The sequence below is a fragment of the Myotis myotis genome, unplaced genomic scaffold, assembly GCF_014108235.1.
Source record: "Myotis myotis isolate mMyoMyo1 unplaced genomic scaffold, mMyoMyo1.p scaffold_m19_p_15, whole genome shotgun sequence".
Classification (NCBI taxonomy): Eukaryota; Metazoa; Chordata; class Mammalia; order Chiroptera; family Vespertilionidae; genus Myotis; species Myotis myotis.
The window spans coordinates 52988967-53006093 of NW_023416319.1; the positions used below are offsets into that span (position 1 = coordinate 52988967).

The 17127-nt window shown below is 46.2% G+C and overlaps 1 long non-coding RNA gene across 1 annotated transcript; it reads right to left on the reverse strand.

Moving 5' to 3' along the window:
* Nucleotides 1–2668: 2668 nt before the first annotated feature.
* Nucleotides 2669–7963, reverse strand: LOC118670221. Its single transcript, XR_004972256.1, has 3 exons — nt 7714–7963; nt 5453–5592; nt 2669–3606 (listed from the first exon to the last, which is right to left on the reverse strand). It is a non-coding gene; the product is annotated as an uncharacterized LOC118670221 (long non-coding RNA).
* Between the last annotated feature and the right edge of the window lie 9164 nt (nt 7964–17127).

Here is a 17127-nt window from a genome sequence, read left to right on the forward strand (position 1 = left end):
GCCCCGGAGAGAAGGAGGGTGGAGGCAGGCATGTGTAGGAGACACAGAAGCACTCAGTGCCTGACAGCAAAGTGCTGGGCAAACAAATGCACTACATTCAACGGACACAATGTTTCCTCCAGGATTTTTTAGTTATAGGAGGGAGGACTTGGGAGAAATGGGGCTATTGCATTTGGCTGAAACCAGAAGTCCCTGTTTTAAATTTTGACCTATTCATATGATGGTCTTTGGCGCCAATTCAATGCCAACTGGATTCCGGATTCCCCAACTTGGGGTGCGTGAGGAAAGAAACTATTCAGTGCAAAACAGCTCAATTGTGATAAAGCACAACTGTGAAAACACCAGGGCTGTGCAGCATCCCTGGGGCCAGGTGGCTCTGGGACCAGGCCCTTCTGTGACTGGGCAGCTCTACTCTGCTCCTTGATGGTCTGTTCTGCTCCCTGCCAGCCTGCTTTGCTAAGCTGGGGACTTTTGGTGGGGCTCTGGTGCAGGCTAAGTCCAGCTGCTGCTTTTCCTGGCCAGGGAACTCCTGGTAGGAGCTGTAAAGTGATTTGTGGTTGGTTGCTGCCTGTGCTGGGCTTGGAAGTACTGGGCGCGGCTGTGCTATGATCTGATGCTGGCTGCCGTCTGTGCCGGACTCGGATTCGGGGCTGCTTAGCAAGAGGCCCTGGGCGTGCTGAGGCCAACTGCTGCTTGTTGGGCTTTGTGGATTTGGGGGAGATTGTAGGAATGTCTGCAGCCTGGGGCAAGGCTGGCTGCTCATGTGGAAAAGCCGCTGAAGTTGGTTCAGGCTTGTATGTGATTTGGGTGGGGCAGTGTCTGCAAATCACCAGTGTTAACTAGGTTGATGGAGATGCAGATTTGGTGCCTGCCTTCACCTGCAGGTGGATGTGGGGAGCTCTCCACAAAGGAATAATGGTGCCTTCCAGCACTTCCTCTGCACCTCCCAGGCTGTGTGTGGGGCTGCTCAACAATGGACAGTGGTGCCTAACAGCCCTTCTGTCCTGGAGAGAGCTGCCCCTCTAGCCCTCCCCTGAAGCCAGATGATTCAGTTCCTCCATGTATGTCCCTGGTACTTTGCTGGTCCTTTACTGGAGCTTAGGGTTTGTGTTTATGAATGAGTGTTTGCTCTGACCCTTTAAGACAGTGGTTCTCAACCTTCCTAATGCCACGACCCCTTAATACAGCTCCTCATGTTGTGATGACCCCCAATTTCATTGTTACAAATTGAACATAATTAAAGCATAGTGATTAATCACAAAACAATATGTAATTATATATGTGTTTTCCGTTGGTCTTAGGCGACCCCTGTGAAAGGGTCATTCGACCCCCAAAGGGGTTGCGACCCACAGGTTGAGAACCGCTGCTTCAAGAGAAAACTCGAATCTACAGCAGCCCTCTGTCTTACCAGAATAGAATCCCTGTTGATTTTTCACAGAAATTGTGGGGACTCCTCTTCCTGGAACTAGTGCTCTGGACTGGGAAGCCCAGTGTGGGGTTGAAACCCCTTGCTCCTCAGGGTGGACCTCCATAGCTGAGATATCCCTCCTAATCCTTAACCTCCACAGGTGGCTTTGGGATCAGCCTGCTTCATGTCTCCACCCCTCCCTCCAGTCTTGAAGTTGCTTCTTTCTACTCTTAGAGGAATTCTGTCGAGCTAATCGTCAGGTGGTTCTCAAGAGTGGTTGTTCTATAATTTAGTTGTAATTTTGATGTGATCATGAGTAGTGTTTCCCTATCCTGTCATCAAGACTGGAAATCCTCATTATTCATTATTTTAATGACACAAATATTCACCATGAAATTCATCTAGGTGGCTAAGATTAATAAAAAAGGAAATTCCTCCCCAAAACCAATTTCTTTCCTCTAATAACATTCAATTCTCATCTACTAAAAAAATATATATATTAGAGTGGATTATCCTTCCAAGTTTCTTTATTTGTGTTTCTGTGTGTGTGTAGGAGGAAGAGGATAGTATTGTTGGAGGGCTGGATCTTCACTATTGACTACAAATCTGGGCTCAGTAATAAGGACAGTTGTATTCTTTCTACGTGATTTCAACCCTGAGATACTACTATTGTCAAAAAGGGAGTGGATGGCATTGTGTCTCCTAGGGAGGAGTCATTTTAATAGAGGGCATGATAATAGTCTTAAGATTCTCAAAAAATTTCAGTTTTCTGCTCTTTGGGTATAAGCAAATTATTTCTATCTTTGTTAGCCCTGGAGGATTGAAGTGAATCAGTACACAGACGTCAAATCTTTGCAGGGGGAGAAAGGAACCTTCTTTTGTAAGGAAAGGTTAGGGCTTCTGCTGTGGACATGGGTGATTTATTAAACTTGGTTTTTGAGGAAGGGTATCACCCAGTTAATACAGTGTTCGATAGGAGTATTATTAAAGTAGTTAGATTTGCCTCATGATTTCTGCCCAGTAGTCTTAAATGCAAAACAAGATTAATTTGAATATACAGGGAAGAAAAGAACCTTGGGATTGACAAAGGCTATTTTTTTATTTGTTTTTTTTTTTTTTTAAAGACTGATAGTATCAACTAAAAACTTGAAATTTGTATCTGCCACACACAGAACAATCTCCAAGTGTGCACTACATTAATGGAAGTACCTTGGGAAATTAGGTCAAAATAAACTGACAGAAACTATGAAACAAACATGATAATGATAATAAACAAGACATTTATTTTTCATACTCATTTGGAAGAAATGGGAAAAGTCAGTTTGCCCTACCTAATGATAGTCTTTCTGAAAGAGTCTCCATTCACTCCATAGAATTGGGTAGGTGGCTTGATCTCAGAAGATTTTGTAGTTAATTAATAAAGAGAATTCCTGTTGAAGAATGTGGTCAAAGGGTGAGTCTTTGTGAGCAGCTTCGCTGGTGCACAGCCAGACTCCCTCTCTGAGTGAAGCTTTTCCCACATTGGCCACATAGATATGGTGTCTCTCCTGTGTGGATTTTGCCATGCAGTATGCAATTTCCTCTGGTATGGAAACTCTTTCTGCACTGTACACAGGCATATGGTTTCAGGCCTGTGTGGACCCTGATGTGGACAATTAAGCTTCCTTTCTGACTGAAGGCTTTTCCACACTGATCACATCTATAGGGCTTCTCGCCACTGTGAACTCTTCTATGAACAGCAAGGTTACTCTGATTCCTGAAACTTCTCTGACAAATTGCACACTCGTAGGGTTTCTGTCCAGTGTGGAGTCTTTCATGAACAGCCAGACTACCTCGTTGACTGAAACTTTTCCCACACTCCTTGCACTGATAAGGCTTCTCTCCTGTGTGTATTCGCTGATGTGTAACAAGATTGCCTTTGGCCCTGAAGCTTTTTCCACAATGGGTACACTCAAAGGGCTTTTGACCAGTGTGGATTCTCTCATGTAACGTTAGGCTACCCTTTTGCCTGAAGGATTTCCCACATTCCTGGCACTCATAGACCCTCTGTCTCACACCAGGTGAATCTTCCTGTAGTGCCTTAAAATCTGGGGATTTTTGTTCCAGCTTTTCTCTTCTGAAAGAATTCTGGAAGTCCCAGCTTGAGGATCCTGTGGCCTCAGTGTGATCATATTTGTGGTGGGCTTCTGTCATCACATCTGGTAAAATGAGAGGGAAGCCAGGTAAGATGCACTAATATGCTGAGTGAGAAGAATAGGGAAGAAAGAAACAATGCTTTGTTGAGTGCTTATTATGTGCCAGACATTACACAGTGAACTTTGCATAGATAATTTAACAGTGAAAACAATCCTGTGAGATGCTACAGACAAGGATATGAAAGCATAGAGAGGTTGTCAAAGATTATGCATTTAGGTTAGCATAGAGCTGAGATTCAAACACAGGCATATTCCACTGCCTCTGTATTTTGTTTAATTTAGCCTCCCACATAATCTTGGGATACAGGATCACATAGAGCCCCATATCCAAATTTTATCTGACTTCAAACAGGTGAGGATCCAGGTTGGGCAGGGCCTAAAGCTTTAAAATTTTGGAGGCACTTCATTAGGAAAAAGTACAAAAGTGGGAACAGGGCCTTGAAGACACCATGCAAGAGAGGAATCCTGAAACTTAGATTTCATTAGCTTTCATGAAAAATCCACTTCTGCACTAGTTTGCTTTCCTGACAGGGGAGTAAACTCCATGACATCAGAAAATATGTAGTAGAATACTTGGTACTTTTAAAAAATATATATATTTATTGATTTTTGAGAGAGAGAGAGAGAGAGAGAGAGAGAGAGAGAGACAGAGACAGAGAGAGAAAGAAGAAGGAGAAGGAGAAGGAGAAGAAGAAGGAGAAGGAGAAGGAGAAGGAGAAGGAGAAGGAGAAGGAGGAGAAGGAGAAGGAGAAGGAGAAGAAGAAGAAGGGAGAGGGATAGAGAGAGAAACCTGTATGAGAGAGAAACATCGTCATCAATCGGCTGCCTCCTGCACCCCCCGCCCCCACAGGAGATTGAGCCCACAGCCCAAGCATGTGCCCTGATGGGGAATTGAACTGGACGCCTCTTGGTTCCTGGCTCTATGCTCAACCTTTGAGCTACACCGGCAGGGCAGAATCCTTGGTATTTTACACTTATTGTCTCTAATTCCTGCAACTCGGCAGGGTAGAGCCTGTTGTCCTGTTTCATAGATGAAGACCCTGCAGTTCAATGAAGTTAAATAATTTGCTGATACTCCAGCTTGAGCCAGAACAACTACAGTATCTGATCCAAGGAATTTTTCCCTTTAAAATTCATGCTACTTCAGTCTACTAAGCTATGGTGGAATTGAAATCAGTTTTGGTTTAGAAGTTATTCTCAAACAATTCCTATGCAGCTGTTGACAGTATTTTCCAATATTGCCCTGTATCTGAGTCTTCTACTGCCCTTTAAATATGGGTCCAATTTATCACTACCCTGGATTAACAGTTTGCTTGGAGTCATACTAGGGCAGTGGTTCTCAACCTTCTGGCCCTTTAAATACAGTTCCTCATGTTGTGACCCAACCATAAAATTATTTTCGTTGCTACTTCACAACTGTAATGTTGCTATTGTTATGAGTCATAATGTAAATATCTGATGCAGGATGGTCTTAGGCGACCCCTGTGAAAGGGTCGTTTGACCGCCAAAGGGGTCGTGACCCACAGGTTGAGAACTGCTGTCCTAGGGAGATTTTTCTCATTGTTCCTCTGCCTTACCCTTCCTTACTCAGTGACTGCACTGAGATTTAAAGCTGCTCATTCATTTTCTGAGAAACTACCTCAAGTTTATCTCCATATCAGGATTGTTTTCTGCTGTTTCTACTGTTATTTCTAATTTGAAGTTGCAGGCTTTTCCTATAACCCCCAGAAATGGTGAGCTCCACCCAGGAATGTCTCCTCTGCGTCCTCAGCCTGCCAACCAGTGCTGAGGACAGGGACACTCCATATGGGGAGCTGAGGGCATCCCAGTGATCAACTGACTCACTCACTGAAGAATGCTACATTCTGGGCATATCGTCCATGACAGTCCAGCAGGGTAGCTGTTGGAAATCCAAACATGTCCACTCCTGCTGTATGACCTTAATCACCACCTCTTCATATGCTGCTTCCATAGGCTGTTCTTGAGCACCTGAGGAGGAAAACACCGAAGAAACAAACAAAAACAAAATAGAACAAAAACAGGAGAGGGCAGGAGAATTGATGAGTGAAAAGATTAAACTCAGGATCTCGTTTGGGGTACGAGTAAATGGAAGACTCTGGATGGACTGATGTAATGTTAGTCACTTATAATGTAACAGAAAAATGGCCTTAAAGGCACCATGACCACACACAAATGAGCCCAGGGGGAAGCAGGTGGAAAAGGAGATAACGTGTACACACATATCTCTCTCCTCCTGCCAATTCTAAGATAATGGGCACTCCTGTTTGTTCCTTTGCCTTGGTATGTGATTATAATCTTCTAATTCCTTCCCCTATCTAACCATCTGCTATTTGGATAGCCTCCAGAATATAAAAAACTCAATATTCAGACTTCATGACTGGCTCTACGATAGAAATGGCTGTGGTCCTCCTCTGCAGTTCCCCCTAAGTTATAAGGACAGAATACGATATTTCATATGTTACCTTTAAACAATTCTTAGGAGGCTCCAGATCCAGACCTTCCCCTCTCCTACTCTTCAAGATATGAGGGAAGTGTACGTACTTGTCAGTACTTGGACAAGGAAGACCTACTTTGGATTCCAAAACCTAGCCCAAGGCATTCCAACTAGGGTGAGTAACTTGCCCAAATTCTCAGAGCCAGTAAGGAGTCAAGGTCGAAGAAAGATTCAAATCCAAGGTTTTCAGTATACAAAGCCTATGCCTTTAGACTAGACAATTCTCTAGTTCCTCATCATTAAAGAGCTGGTGGCAATTTTTATAACATGGAACAGAATGGAACAGCGCTTGGCCAGACTTTACTACTCATCTAGATCCTAGGAATTCTCTTGCCCCATGTTACCTTTTTCTATTTTTTCACTTTGGAATATTCTCTTCTTACCAGGATCCTGATTGCCACATTCTTACACTTTTTTTTTACAGTGGTTCTGGTGTATAATCTTTGTTTCCCTCCAATATTTCTCATCAAAATGCTGGCCACCCGGTTTAATGAAATGGAAGCGTGATGCTGCAGTTCTCTGCTTTGTTAACTGAAGCACGTAGTCTTCTTGTCAACTGCACATTCTGCTACTTATTATGGTGACTGAAGAGGCATTTCAAACTCTTACTTGGAGGACTCACCTCCAACTGGGAATACAAGCTGCAAAGGAATCCCTGATACTACAGGACATTAATTTGGAAGTCCCAGGTGTCACTGCTCAACAACTGCACATTCACCAAGAGTCAGTGGAAAGCCCCTGGCACCTGCTGCCTGAGGTTGGACTCTGTCCCTGCGGAATCCAGCAAACAGAGTTTGGTCAGAACAAGTGGGTAGAACTCACAGCTCTGCCTCTTCACAGACTATGAGCTCTTCAACAAGTAATAAACTCAGCTGCATCTCAGGAACTTCCTTGATTAATAAAGGGAAACTCTTATTTTTCTCCTGGCATCACATGTCTGAGGAATTAATTTCCTGCAGAATTTGGAGACAGTGGCTTTGTCATAGAAAATATTGCCTTTCCAAGCAGAATGGCTATTTACCCTTTGGAAAGTTCAGAATTGGGCCACGAGAGACTTGGATTTCTGCCTTGGCTCCCCACTCCCCCTTGTGACCTTGGGCACATAACCAAACAATCCTGCCTCTATTTCCTCACTTATTAAGTAGGTTAATAACAGTTCCATATCAGGTAATTCCTGGGAGAATAAAAGAACCAAATGCGACAATACCTATGATTTAAGGCCTGAAGTTGACAGCCCTCAAGGAGAGGCTGAGAGGAGGGGGTGACTGCTGTCTCTGGGACCTCCTGGGGCATAGTTTCAGCATTAGAGATTCTGGGCGGGGTGATTATTTTCTCCACACGACTGAGTCCACTTAGTCCGTTCTCCCATTTACCCTCCCTAGAGAGGCTGCAAGTTTCCTGTCCATCTGAACCCTCACGCAGGCCCAGGGTACACCTGTCTGTGACCGGCCCCTCCCGCGACTCCGGGATGAGGGGCCTTCCACACGCCCTGCCCTGCACAGCGGTGGTCGGAGGGATCCCGGCTCCTAGGGGCTGACTCCCCCTCCCTCCTCAGCATCCCCATGCATGCCCTGCGTGCCGGCCCTCAACCCCACCTCCGGTCCAGCTGGACGCTTCCTGCAGCCGCAGACTTCTCCCCTTGCGGCTGGCCTCCTTTGCAGCGGGGCAGGCTTGCCCTGCTCAGGGTCGTGGGGGCAGCAGGGGGCCCCGGGGGCCGCCTGCCAGCCTGGCCCTGGCTCACCTGGGTGCCCTGACCTGCCAGCAGCCTCACTCACCACAGCCGTGCAAGCCCACGGACAGACAAAGGCCAGCGCCGGTCCGCAGCAGCGCGCCTGCGAACAAACCAGACTACAACTCCCAGGAGGCTCTGCGTAAACCAGCCCTGCAGGCCCTGGGCCTCCGCGGCTAACTTTTTCAGAGCACTGTGGGAAATGTAGTTCTGGGGGGAGCCAGGCCGCTGCCGGAGGTGGGGACTTGTTCTCAGACTAGAGCCAGGGGGAATGGACAACCTGGGGAAGCTGTCTGCTGAGGAATATAAGGTTCTTGCAGGGCACGGTGGAAGGGAACAAAGTGTTGGGGAGAAGTTGATTGATAAAGCCTGGGTATTTAGGGGTTATGTGTTGAGTGCTGTGTTAGATAGGACAAGGGTCCCAAGGTCTCGGCAGTTTTTACTAAATGTTATTCCTGCTAAATGTAAAAGGCTAAGCCTCCCTTTGGGAGATAGAGCTTTGGATATGAATCCCTTGTCTCCTTTACTTCTGCAAGTAAATAAAACTACCTTGCGACCACGGTGGCTCGATCTTGAACAGAGCACCCCAAGAGGTGAACCTGAGTAGGTAACAAATTTGGTGACTGCAGATGGGCCTCTTAAAAGGACTCCCTCTCCACCTGGTGTGGATGCTTGGCGAAGCAGCTGGCAGGTGCCTGGGTATGTGCTGGACCGAGGACCTTTCTGTGGGAGACTCTCGCCTGGTGCTGACCACCGAAAGGGCTTCCTGGCCTGCCTCACAGGGAAGCTGAGTGGCCACCTGAACCTGTTTCATTCAGCACTTTACTAGTAGAAGGGAGGTGGGTAGGTCAGCCTAGTGGCTGCTTTAATTAGCATATCTCATTTTGGGTATAGGGTTGTTGGAGAGGTAATTTCAGTTTTGGTTCGTGCTTGGTTTCTGGTTGGTTGGGCAGGAACTGTCTCTGAGAAGATAGATTCAGAGCCCAACTTAGGTCTAACTCTGGGGAGTCAAGGAATGCCTGTGGAGCAGCCCAAGACATCCTCGGGTGACAGTCTCTGGTCCGGTTGTCTGATTGTTCTGCAAAAGCTGGATTTTGTTCTTTGTGTGACCTTGTTTGTCTTATATGTAAATGTACTGGACTTGCAAAATGAAGCAGGTAGAATCAACCAGGTGCATGTATTTTGAGTAATAAAAGCCAAAAGGTTGGGCTTCCTAGCGACAAGGTGTGGGAGGAAGGTGGAAATGACACAGGGAAATGAACTGTTTTTAGTAAAATTTTAGAGTGGTCTTAACAAGTGATTTACTGGTTTCATGTCCATTCATTTGCAGGATGGTTTTGAGATCACTGACTCTGGGCAAGTGCACAGTCATGCATTCCTGTCAGAGCCCGGGCAGGTCCAGAGGCTCATGAGACCTCAGCTTCTTTTCTGAGCAGCAGCCCATTGGCTCCCCCGCTTCAAAGCTATGGGGTGGCTGGCGTGGGGCAGGTTGAGGTGAGAGAACTTGCTCTCTGTATCCACAGGCAGGATGAGGTGCTTCTAAACCAGCCATGGGCAAACTACGGCCCGCGGGCCGGATCCGGCCCGTTTGAAATGAATAAAACTAAAAATAAAAAAAAAGACCGTACCCTTTTATGTAATGATGTTTACTTTGAATTTATATTAGTTCACACAAACACTCCATCCATGCTTTTGTTCCGGCCCTCCGGTCCAGTTTAAGAACCCCTTGTGGCCCTCGAGTCAAAAAGTTTGCCCACCCCTGCTCTAAACTGTGTCCCATAGCTGGGGAGTGACCCCCGTTCAGCCCTATGGCTTTGGCAGTCTGCGGTCAGTGGAATTGGCTGACCTGGGCACTTGCCCTGCTGTGGAAGCAGCAAGGTGGAAACAGCAAGGTGGAGCCAGCCCAGTGTTTGTCAAAGGCTGAGGCAGCTACAGACGTTTAGGAACAGAATACTGCACTGCTGAGGTGTGAGTTGGAAAGGAGACAGGTGCAGGGAAGGCCATAGCACACAGAACCTTTTTAGCATATTGGGTCTGAATTCTGGCATGTGAGCCAGTCTGGTAAACCAGGCATGCTGGGCTGTCCTCTACCTCTCACGGTCCCTCCAGCCTGGGACCAGAAAGGGGGGGCAGCCTTGGGATGCCTCCTCAGCCCATCTTCTCTCAGAGTCCAGAAGCCAGGGGGCTGAAGAGGAGCTGGGATCTGTAACTATAGTAGGGGGTGACTCTGCTAGTGTGGGTGTCTGGCCCGGAGGGAAGAAGTGAGACAGGCAGTGCCTCATGTGAGCAGCCCCTCCTGGCATCACCGACTCTCCTTACCTTCTTCTCCTGTTTGATTACAACCTGTGCCCACAGCTGTTTCTTTTCTCCACTTTGAGTCTTGAGCTCCTGATGTTTCCAAACTGGAGACAAGAGGTGGAGGAGGCAGCCTGTGAATGATAGGAACTGTGGGTTATGTAAACCTCATCTCCAGGCTCATCCCAATGCCTACTGGGCAGTGAGTTTGGGGGACAAAGAGGTAGAGAGTGACTGGTGGTGTTTCCCTGTATCCTGATTTTTAGGAGGGCTTTATTCTCCGAGCTGCAGCTGTGCAGCTGGCTAACTAGGGGATGACGCCTAACAGGATGTCTGATCACAGAGGGCCTTGTGTTGGGGCCAGATCAGCGTGGCCTCATGTTTGGCCTTATCCTTTTTCTACACACACACACACACACACACACACACACACACCCCAAACACACACACACCAAACACACACACGCGCACACCAAACACACACACACACACACACACACACACACACACACACACACACACACACACAGAGCTTGTACTCCCTGGGAGTGCCTCCTGCCATCACGGGGGATTAGGGGGGGTGGGGGGTTGTGGTGCCTCCAAGAGAATGGATGCAGAGGGTGATGTCAGGACTTCCTCCCAAGCTGTTCTCCCTCCCCAGGCCAAGGTGCAGCTCTTCACTAGGCCACATGGCAAGCATCACTGTGCTTGAGAAACCATGGACACTGGCTCGATATTGTGTAGAACTGTATCACGGGGCTCCCCCTCTCTGCAGAGTCACTTCCTGCCCAGATCCTACCTGTCCTTGAAAGTCTTGGATAGACCCAGCAGCTCAATAAGTGATTCCTGAACAAAAATCATGGCTTGGTGTCCTGAATCATATGGAAGATGATTCAAATACGACAGCACCTTCCCTCTTCTCTCCCTTGCTGCCATCTTTGTTCTTAGGGAGGCTGTCACTCTGGTCCACCTTACTCATTAGATTCCCCACCGGAGCGTGAGTTTATGAGTGGCAGGGTCTCCGTCTCCTTGTTTTCCCCCCTGCTTCTGCCTCATCTCCAATGGCACATATCTCCTGTTAGGGTAGGGCTCTCGCTCTCTTTTTTAAAAATATATTTTTATTGATTTCAGAGAGGAAGGGAGAGAGAGAGAGATAGAAACATCAGTGATGAGAATCACTGATCGGCTGCCTCATGCATGCCACCTACAGGGATTGAGCCCACAACCCGAGTATGTGCCCTTGACCAGAATGGAACCTGGGACCCGTCAGTCCGCAGGCCAACGCTCTAACCACTGAGCCGAAACAGCCAGGGCAAGTAGTGCTCTATGCACTCCTGTTCTCAGGAAACCCAGAAGCTAGGGGACCCCAGGACTTTCATAAGTCAGGCAGCCAGAGGTTTTCACTCCTTCAACTCAAAGAGGCGCTCACTTCATCCATGTTCAGCAGGAAGCAGTTACAAAAGTATGACCCTTGTCCCCATTCCCTCAAGGACAAGGAGTGAAAAACCTCAGGGGGACATTGTTAGGTAGGACTAAGGTTTCAATGCCTGGGCAGTTCTTACTACATGTTATTCTTGCTAATTTTTAAAGGCCAGGCCTCCCTTCAGGAGACAGCTTTGGATATCAATCCCCTCTCTCCTTTACATGTTGCAAGTAAATAAAACTATTTGTGACACCCTCTGGCGAAGAGCTCTTTTCTTCTGTTCCTTTATCATACCAGGTGAAGGTAGGAGAGCAGGCTTTGCCATTGCCTTGAGTTCACATGTTGGCTGCACCACTGACTAGCTTTGGGACTCTGGATGGGCTTCTTACCTGGCAGGGAGCCCAGAATAGTGAGGTGACAGGGCCAGGGGCCAGGTGAGAGCTTCTTGGGAGGGCCAGGGTACAAACCAGATGAACCTTATCCTGTTCCCTCAGAGCAAAGCAGGTATATGAGTGAACCAAGAAAAAATTGTTCTGCACATACCCCATGAATTAGGGAGAGAAAACAGTATTATCTAAGATTTCTCATTTTTTTTTCTGAGTTGCCTTGCTGTCTTGGTTATTCATGATATTTGATGAATTCCTTCCCTGTCTAGGTATCTATATATGAGAGGCAGTTTCCTAGCAGATTAATATGAAAAGGTCATCGTATTATTTTCCAGTAGGTGGCACTGAATCACAAGTTTTTAACTCTTACACTTTTTTGGCTTTTCAGATCTTTGCTTGGTTGTGTTCCCTTGGTAGGCAGTTTCTCTCCTGTGTTCTGGCCATGACAATTTCAGGGGACCAACCTTGTAGGGAAATGCGGTGGGCAATGGGGCTTTATATCTGTGAAATCTCCATGCTCTCCCTCACAGCCCAATGCTGCCATCAGTGTAGCAAAGATGTGTGGGGTGGGCTGGAGGAACCTGGATGGCTTTTTTGTTGTTTTGTCCTTATGGTAATAGGGACTTTGGATCACTGCTGACTTCCCCCTATGCCCTGATTGAAGGACCCTTTGCTCAGGGGAAAATGTGATTTTGTAGAACCAGTTCTCAGGTGTGCGGATAATGTGCTCTCAGCCTGACACCAGGGTGAGTGAGGGTGATCTCTGGAGGGCCACAGGGTGGCCAGGCTCTGTGGCTTTTTTCTTTGTTTGAAATTCGCCTGCCTGACAACTGCGGCTGCACCTCTGGGTTGTGTCCTTCCTTGCCCAGGCCTCTGGGCTCAGCTTCAGGTCAGAGTGCCCACCTCCTACAGAAATGTCCACTGAGCCCTAACCGGTTTGGCTCAGTGGATAGAGCGTCGGCCTGCGGACTCAAGGGTCCCGGGTTCGATTCCGGTCCAGGGCATGTACCTTGGTTGTGGGCACATCCCCAGTGGGGAGTGTGCAGGAGGCAGCTGATGGATGTTTCTAACTCTCTATCCCTCTCCCTTCCTCTCTGTAAAAAATCAATAAAACATATTTAAAAAAAAAAGAGAAATGTCGACTGAATCTCTTTGCTCCTCTGGCTGAAGGGAGTGCAGCCACAGTCTGACTCCTCCCCTCTCCAGGCTGAGCCCTGCCATGTGCTCTTAGGTGTAGGCCTGCATCCCTGGCTTGTCTCAGCTTTCCTTCCTTCTCAACTCCCACGTGCCCACCTTTAGATGTTTCAATGCATGTCTCAGGCATGTTTGTGTGTTGATCAGGGAATCTTTTATTGAGTTATAGCTGTTCAACTTGTTGAAACTTCAGGAGGAGAGACCATGGGGATCGCTCATGTTGCCATTCTTCTGACATCACCCATCACTTTAAATATCTCAGGCCAGTCTCTGCTGGCCTGAAATGTTTCTGTTGCGAAATCAGCTGACAGTCTTATGGGAGTTCCCTTGTAGGTAATTAACTGTCTTTCTCTTGCTGCTTTTAAGATTCTTTCTTTGTCTTTAACCTTTGCCATTTAAATTATGGTGTGTGAAAAAAAAAGAAAAAAAGAAAAGAAAAAAATTATGGTGTGTGGTTGTGTGGGCCTTTTTAGGTTCATCTTGTTTGGGACTCTATGTGCTTCCTGGACTTGTGCATATTTTCCCTTCACCAGGTTAGGGAAATTTATAGTCATTATTTTTTCAAATAGGTTCTCAATCCCTTGCTCTCTATTCTTCTTCTTCTGGCACCCATATGATGCAGATGTTGTTATGCTTTATGTTGTTCTAAAGGTTGCTTAAAGTATCCTCGTTTTAAAAAATTCTTTTTTTGCCCTAGCAAAAAAAGATTTTGCTCAGTGGACAGAGTGTTGGCCTGCGGACAAAAGGATCCCAGGTTCGATTCCAGTCAAGGGCACATGCACATGCCCAGGTTGCAGGCTCGATCCCCAGTAGGGGGTGTGCAGGAGGCAGCCAATCAATGATTCTCTCTCATCATTGATGTTTCTATCTCTCTCCCTCTCCTTTCCTCTCTGAAATCAATAAAAATATTAAAAAAATATTCCTTTTACTGCTCTGATTGGGTGTTGTTGTTGTTTTTTTTTACCTTGTCTTCCAAATTACTGATTTGATCCTCTGCTTTTTCCAAACTACTACTCATTTCTTCAGTGTATTCTTCATTTTAAAATTGTATTATTCATTTATGACTGGTTGCTTTTTGTGGTTTCTATGTAAGGCTCAGTCACTGAAAGAACCTCTGGTGGAACTCAAGTTGTATGAGATAGATTCCCAGCAAGTCACCAGGTAAAGGTGAGTGGTATTCACCAGATTGGTATAGGTTCAAACTTGGTGCTAGTGCTGGGTTTGAGGCCCCTTAGTATATTGAGTCTAGCTGCCACCCATTGGGTGCTCACACAACTTTTTGGTTGGGTGGTGTCTCAAGGAGTCATTAGGGTGAGGCCAGCAGAGTCTATCAGACCCAGACAGACCAATATTTGGCTATGCCAAGGACGGGCTCTGCATTGCTTGAGTGTGTGAGGAAAACATGGCCCCTGTGCTAGAGCCACACAACTCAGTTTGTCCCAGATTCTGCCAGGAGGAGCCTGAGTTCAGTAGGGTGGGGACTCTGGGAGTTGGGAGGACAGGGCTATTGGATCTCCCATGAAGGGGAAGTGTTGGTCAGGCTTTGATGAAATTGGGGGTTTGGCCCTGCCTCAAAGCCATACAACTCAGTCACTGGTATCCCCTGAGTCTGCCTAGACCTCTACACCCTGGCCAAGACAGCTGACTCTTCAGGATGGGGCTGTGTCAGATGGGGCTGTGCAGGGTGGAGTGAGAGGCAGTTCAGAGGATGGGGCTAATGCTTTCCCCCAGGCTTATGCCATATGAAGGAGGGTGCTGCGCCCAAGAAAGATGGTGTCTCTCTCCCCAGGACCATAGACACCAGAGTCTTTTCAAGTGACTCTAGTCCGGTTTGCCCTCCTTTCGCCGGAGCCCAGGGTGAATGGCTGCAAATGATTTTATGCATTGGCTTTTAAAGAGGATGCCATTGTCTCTAAAGGACTCCTGTTTCTCCCTGACGGGCTGAATTCCCACTGGCTTTCACAGCCAGATGTTATGTGAGTGCTTCTTCCTGGCTCTGGTGCTCTGGGCTTTGGAACCCAGCGTGGGGTTTGACATGGAGACCCCCGGCTTCTCAGGGGGAATCCCCTGCAGCTGAAATATACCGTCAGAACCTTAGCCTGTTTGTGGGAGCCAGGCAGCCCTTTTTGTGGGTTGATGTGGCTTCTGTAAATGCTTGTTTGTAAGACTTCTTTCAGCTAGCCTCAGTCAGTTATTCAGGTTGGTTGCTCTATATTTTAGTTGTAATTCCAGTTTGGTCTTGGGAGGAAGTGAGTGTAGCTTCCACCTCCTCTGTCACCACCTTGGGTCCTCCTTTATCTCCGTCCTCTTGGTGATGAGAGCAAGATCTTGCCCCAGTGCGTCTGTGAGCGTCTTCATTACTGAGCAGTGATGCAGGCTTTTGGAGAATATTTAGTAAATGAAGAAATGGACATTTGTTTAATAATCCCAATGCCTCCCATATTCATTCTATCTTCTCTCAACAAGTTTTTTTATTTTTTAAATTAAAAATTTTAAATTTCTTTTGATATTCAATATTACATTAGTTTCAGGTGTACAGCATAGTGGCTATACATTATATAACTTACAAAGTGATCCTCCTAAGTCCAGTATCACTATACATAGTTATTACAATATTATTGACTATATTTCTTATGCTGTGACTGTTTTGTAACTGCTAATTTGTACTTCTTTTTTTTATAATATATTTTATTGATTTTTTACAGAGAGGAAGGGAGAGGAAGGGAGAGAGAGATAGAGAGTTAGAAACATCGATGGGAGAGAAACATCTATCAGCCGCCTCCTGCATATCTCCCACTGGGGATGTGCCCGCAACCCAGGTACATGCCCTTGACCGGAATCGAACCTGGGACCTTCCAGTCCGCAGGCCGACGCTCTATCCACTGAGCCAAACCGGTTTTGGCTAATTTGTACTTCTTATCCCTTCACCTTTTCACTCAGCCTCCAACCCTCTCTCCCATCTTCATTGTAATTCCCAGAGTTGCCAAAACATACACATTGTAAAAGAAGTAATGAAGCTCTCATTAGTCACTGACATGCTTGTGTATATAGAATATCCTACGGACTATAAAAATAAAACCACTATAATATTATTTTGGTAAGATAGGACACAAAATCAATAAGCAATTAATTGTATTCCTATACAATGGCAACAAGGGATTAGAAAATGTAATAAAAGTACTTTTTTTGGTTTGTTTTATGAATTTTTTAAAATTGTTTTATTGCTTAAAGTATTACAAAGAGTATTACATATGTCTCCTTTTTATTCCTGCCCTTGACAATCCCCTGGCCTCCCCTACCCCCCAAAAGTACTTTTTTATAATAGCATAAAAAATGTCAAATATATAGGAAGAAATTTAGCAAAATACATATAAGATCTCTATGCTAAAAGCTACAAAATATTGTTGAAGAAATTAAGGCAGTGGAGAGGTCTGTCATGTTTATTGAGTATAAGATTCAATATAGTTAAGATGGTGTTTTTTTCAAAATAAATGTGTGGACTCAATGGAATTCTAATTTAAGGCCCAGCAAGACTTTTTTTTTGTAGACATAGACAAGCTGATTCTAAAATTTATAGAGAAAGGCAAAGGATTAGAATAGCTAATAAAAATTTTAAAAACAGAAACAGCCTTGGCTGGTATGACTCTGTTGGTTGGAGTGTCGTCCTGTACACCCTAGTGGTGACATCTGTACATGGCCTCACTGGAGACTGGCCAAGTGGGTTCCTTTGATATAGTTGCTAGCATTCCAGTTTCAAGACTCTGAGTAGATCCACTTGGGTTATCTAACTTCCAAATCCCACTTAGGTTCTGGGAACTTAGGGATAGTCTTGCATGTTTTTCAGGTGTGGGAGAGATGGGATTGCCATGGGTCCTCTGGTACCTAGACACACCCATATGTACTACTCCCCTGAGGCCCAATGACATAGGCCTCTCTGAGTCTTGCTGCTGGTTCTCCCAGGCTATTATCTGGTCCCAGTTCT